General features: G+C 40.8%; 1 long non-coding RNA gene across 1 annotated transcript in view; it reads right to left on the minus strand.

The window, feature by feature from the left end:
• LOC120733983 overlaps nt 1–5,611 on the minus strand; it is a 28,687-nt gene extending 23,076 nt beyond the window's left edge. Inside the window, exon 1 of the long non-coding RNA XR_005695940.1 lies at nt 5,598–5,611. This is a non-coding gene — a long non-coding RNA (uncharacterized LOC120733983). The remainder of the gene's footprint in view (nt 1–5,597) is intronic.
• Nucleotides 5,612–6,000: the final 389 nt, after the last annotated feature.

Here is a 6,000-nt window from a genome sequence, read left to right on the forward strand (position 1 = left end):
AAAGGCCTTGAGTTACCCCTTGTTTTGTCGTTATATTTTTCTTGGAAAAGAAAAAATAGGTGCAGTGATTTATTGAAAAAAAAACTAAATACATTTTAACAAAAGTCTTAAAAGTCAGTAATTGGCATGACTACCTTTATTCATCACCCAGGCCTGAACTCTCTTATGCAAGCTTTCTTTTAACTTCTTTAAGTAGTCTTCAGGAATAATTCCACAGGTTTCTTTAAAGACTTTCAAAGCTCTTCTTTGGGTGTTTGTCTCCTTTTGTTCTGATGCTTGTCAAGATGATTTCACACTACGTTAGTGTTTAGATGCAGGCTCTGGAAAGGTCAACCAATGCCCGATAGTGTTCTGTTTTTTTCTATCCAGGTATCCTTTTACTGTGTTGATGAAAAATGAAGCTGCCAATCAAATGCTTTCCAGAGGGAATTGTATGGTGGATGAAAACTGATGGTGCTTTTCTGCTTTTATAATTCCATCAGTTTTGATAAGATCCCCAACACCACTGGCTGAATGCAGTCACAAACCACGACACAGCCTCTACCATGTTTTACAGTTGACTGTAGACACCCACTCTTGTACCTCTCTCATGACCTCCTCCATAACATAGTGATGACAATTTCAACCCAAACTTGCACAAGTACTGGACTGATTCAGTCCAGTACTTGTGTGGCTGGAGACTGAGAGAAGATCTCAGATCTTCTCCTGATTGAAATTCTTTTTCCTGCCATGTAGATTGTAATTTTTACTCTGTCCATTGGGATTCGCCACGTTAATAACTTTTATGTAGGGGAAAAAGTTAGCATTCATCTTCTATCTGCACTGCGCTAATGTGTTTATATTATCCTAAACATAGCTCTCTAGTTAGCCACCATTATATACCAACTAGCCCAACTTCAGTAAACTGACAAACATTGCCACAGTTTAGTTTACTGTCTTCATTTATGTCTGACATGATAACAGAGCTTTATGCTTTAGATTCAGTTTTTCAGAAATCCCTCAGTCAGAACATGGTGTATCATCTTTAGATTGAAAATAGCAAGCTACCAACCATCCTCTTTTCCCCAGACATGTCCACGTTTCACTTTCTGTCCGGGGCATCCAGGGAGATTTTCGAGATTGATGAAAATGTCCGGGTTTTCCTACTTTGGACCCATATGTGTGACGTCATCTCCGAGCTGCGGCTTTGTGAGTTGTTGTTCTGCGCTCACAGACGGGACAGACATGTGTTTATATACCGTATATAAGTAGGAAATGTTTCTGCTAGAAACAAACAAGCAAAGTAAAATTGCCCTGTTGTGGTGCACAGCTTTACAAGAGTTCAACCAGAGTGCTTCACCTTGACAGTGCCTTTTTAACTCATCAGTGCTCCTGCTACACTCACTGTCCAGAACCAAGAAGCCTGCTTGCTTGATGATATATTGTGAAAGGCATCTATCATCTCATTTCATCTGGATACATGCATATCAGTGTTAGCTGGGCTGTGTGCTCAAATCTTGTTAAAGAGTAAATGTTGATTTACTGTGATGGTGAACATTATATCCGCTGGACATCATCATATCAGAATTATTACTGCAACACTGATAGAATGCTGTGGAATGGAACAGACAAGGAATGTCACATAAATGTCCAACGTAATCCAAATCCTTTAAATTTATGGCCATCCTTTAAGTGTTTCGTATAGGGCTGCCACAAACGATTATTTTGATAGTCGACTAGTCACTGATTATTTTTGCGATTAGTCGACTAATCAGATCATGCATCCATTGGACGTAAAACGTACAGTTATTGCACCAGCATGCGTCTGCTCTTATATAACTATCATTAGCTTACAGCTTGAACTGTTTAAGGTATGTGCTAACTAAAAATAAAGACAAGATGATAGTTTGTTAAACTTTTAATGAAATTTGCAGATTGTTTCGGTGGACTTTAATAAACTCTCCTGGCTAGCTATCGAGCTGGTGGATAACAGATGTCTCCGAAAACGTTGGAGCACTTTTGCAAATGTGTGACGTCTTGATAAACCGAACAGATACTTGAAGTTTACACAGCTACATTCTCGGTCAGTGGAAGTATATGGGAGTTTCTCTGTGAATGTCACATTCCAGCGGCAGCATATTTGGTGCTTACCTTTTTTGCAGTAGTAATCCCTTACTTTACTCGTTACTCGAAAAAAGTAATCGGATTACAGTAATGCATTACGCGTTACTGCCCATCTCTGCGGCCTACAAAGGATGCGGATACTAAATATGGACACAGCTATGAAACCGGACACTGCTCCTTCTTCTTCTTCTTCGGGGTTTAACGGCAGCTGGCATCCCTGGACATGCAGTGCTGCCATCTTCTGTTTCAGTCCGTTATTACACTCTTAAATCCTACAACTTATTCCTGCGTCTTTCAGAATCTTACAAAGCTTCAAACGACGATTTTAATAGTCAACGTAATCGTGACTAGCCGACTAATCGTGGCAGCCCTAGTTAAGTATGACATGTTTGAGACATTTACAGTCTTTCCTGGGCATAGGATTAATCCAATCCTGCATTTGGGTCAGGTCAGGTATGATTGCACATGGCTGGTTTTTGGAGTCCCTACTTTTTAGGTGTTGCTCAGTTATACCAAATGCACAAATGCGCACACACACACCTTCTAATTGTTGCTGATATTTGGGTGTAGAGAAGAATAGAGCCACTCATCCATTAACTGACCAGGCCCCGCTTGATTGGCTCCGGACAAACCCCTGAAATAGCTGGATTGGCTGTCGGCCAAGCGCTCATTTCCTGTGTGTCTGAGAGGAGCTCCAGCCACCGGAGCTCAAATGCATTTCCTGACTGTGTATAAAACTTTTATTAATGACCAGGAGTGCATCAGAGGCTATGCTTGCTCACCCACACCCATTCCCTCACCCCCTCATTCACTCACTCATCACGGGAGAAGGAAAAAAAGAAGGATGATGGAAGTGAAAATGAGTTGCAAAGAGAAACGATGTGATGCAAGTCAAGGAAGGGAGAAGAGGGTGTGTGTGTCTGTGAGAGACAAACAGACATTGATGGATGGATTAGGAGATGGGAAGATAGAATTAAGTGAGACAAACCAGAGCTGAGACATTAAAAGATCAAGAGAGAAAAAGGAGATAGGGAGGGGGTTTTCTATAGGCTCCCAACCTACCGTATCACTTACAGTGTTACTCAATTATGTCGCAGCACACTGCAGGTCACGGAGTCCACCTTTCATTCCACTAACAATCAGACTGACACAGAAATATCACTCATAATGTGAACCTCAAATATGTATAAAATAGAATCAAATGCCTCTGCAATGTTGCGTGGAGATCAAGGGCAGTACCTGTGGACTGGCAGACCGGGGTGGTGGTCCCCATCTTTAAGAAGGGGGACCGGAGGGTGTGTTCCAACTACAGGGGGATCACACTCCTCAGCCTCCCTGGGAAAGTCTATGCCAATGAGCTTCCTCCGAAGGGTGGCTGGCCTCTCCCTTAGAGATAGGGTGAGAAGTTCGGCCATCCGGGAGGGGCTCAGAGTAGAGCCGCTGCTCCACATCGAAAGGAGCCAGCTGAGGTGGTTCGGGCATCTGACAAGGATGCCCCCTGGGCGCCTCCTGGGTGAGGTGTTCCAGGCATGTCCCACCGGGAGGAGGCCCCGGGGCAGACCCAGGACACGCTGGAGAGATTATATCTCTTGGCTGGCCTGGGAACGCCTTGGTGTTCCCCCGGATAAGCTGGAGGAGGTGGCTGGGGAGAGGGAGGTCTGGGCCTCTTTGCTTAGGCTGCTGCCCCCGCCTCGGATAAAGCGGATGAAGATGGATGGATAGAATCAAATGATTTGTCATTATTCTTAATAAGCGTTCAGTAGGCTAGTTTTGCCACCTTGAATGTCCAGTAGAGTCAATCAAAACTTTATTTTAAAATTTCTAGTAATTGCAGTTGTTGGGGATGGAATAAGAAGTTTGTCCCAAATGATAAATATTAATGAAATAATTTGGCCATGATGGTGGGATGATTGAAATGGAAGTTTTGGTGTGCTTGTCCACTACTTTAATCAAAATCGCAGACTGCATTTAAAAGATGAGTGAAGCCATTGTGATGTCACTCGCTGTATGTGCACTGGTATTTTATCCTTTAGCCATTTTCTTCTGAAACCCTTTGTGACCAGCGTTGGGGTGGTTTCTCAGAAAAAAGTAATGTATTAAGTTATTGAATTACTCACTGGCGAAAGTAGATTGTAGTACATGTTACTTTTGCGTCAAAAAATATTTTCACATAATTACCACCTAACAATTTAAATGTCAGGCTACAGTTCCACACACAATGATTCTAATGAGGACCCACACAATTAGTTTTTATGTATGAACACAAAGCAAAGTTGGCAACCAGCAGAAAGCTTTAGCTGGCTTCAAAGCTACTGACACAATGATTCTTATGTGAGAAACATGAACAGGTAGGTGGACAGGTCATCACTGTCTTTGTTACCTGTTGAAGCTCAGGGTCTGGCTGCTGAGCTGAGCCAGCATTCATTCAGCTTTAGCATCATTCTGTGTTCTTGCCTAGCTTTGCTTTAGCATGTCGGCCATGCAGATGTTTGCAAAGATCACAAGCTGTGTTAGCAGTATAATGTAGTTCTTATTGTCCTGGACACAGTTTGCATTTCACCATTGTGCTCTCGTCACTCTTGAGGAGTGTTGATATGGACATTACATTTATTTTTACTAAATAAAAGTAATGTCCATGGACATTTTCATTTTTTTTTTACTTTTAATACTGTCCATATTAGCACACCATAAAAGGTGTACAGTGTTCCCTCGTTTATTGCGGGAGTTACGTTCTAAAAATAAATCCGCAAAGAAGCCAACTTTATTTTTTACAATTATTATAGATATTTTAAAGCTGTAAAACCCCTCACTACACACTTTATACACTTTTCTCAGACAGGCATGAACATTTTCACACTTTTCTCTCTTGTTTAAACACCCTCAAAGTTCAAACCTTTGTAGAAAAAAAAAAAGTCCAGTATTATAGAATGAAACCCGCAGGTGCCTTTGACAGTGCAAAACATTTCATCGACATTGTTGTTTGTTGGGGAGAAAACTTACAAACACACATTACAGAATTTCAGAGTCACACTACTAGCAATCAAAGATTTATGTAAATTTCACAAGCTGAATGCATTCTGTACTGTACAGGAGACACAGCACGAGATTGGCTGTAGACCATTGTTAACCAATCAGGACGCAGAACACAATGCGCTGTTTAAAAAAACAAATATGCAAAATTGCACAAAAAAAAATCCCCGAAACAGCAAAGCTGCGAAACGTTATAGCGAGGGACCACTGTAGACCACTATCATTTTACTCCTCAATGTACATGAACATGTACGTACTGAGTTCAGCACAGTTTTGCGTTACAACATTACTTTGGAACACGTTATTTAACACCTGTTATTTGGAGAAGAGCTGGAAGTTATATGAAACAAGGACCTAACCATCATCCATTGGTTTGTGGGTGATCTTAAGCTTCAAGCTCATTTTGATTGTTGCCATTATTGCCATTTTAAAAATGGGAGGTGACAAGCAAAGGCTGAAACGACTCAGTCATCACAGGGTTGGCCTGCCCTATACTCTGCTTTATCATAGATCTTTTTCTAAATAGGGTAACAATTTACAAAATAAACACTATGTTGTAAAAACAATATATATTGTTTTTTCAATAAGACTAGAGATTGAGACCACAAACTAATCCAAAAAGAGTTTACTGTGGTTATAAATCATAATAGCATTATAGCTCATTTTCCTATGGACTTCAATACAACCTGACTTCTTGTTATTAATTATTAAGAATTCAGCTTTTTACATCCAGAATTTGAATCTTTTACATTGTTTATGCGAGTTTGCTGTAGGAATCTGTAGGTTTGTGTAATATTAAATGGGACAAAAGATTTTGGCTTTTAAACAAAATGCTCTTTGACTGGAAAATTAACTTCTCAGGGGAAG

This window comes from Simochromis diagramma, unplaced genomic scaffold, assembly GCF_900408965.1.
Source record: "Simochromis diagramma unplaced genomic scaffold, fSimDia1.1 OVJJ01000216.1, whole genome shotgun sequence".
Taxonomy (NCBI): Eukaryota; Metazoa; Chordata; class Actinopteri; order Cichliformes; family Cichlidae; genus Simochromis; species Simochromis diagramma.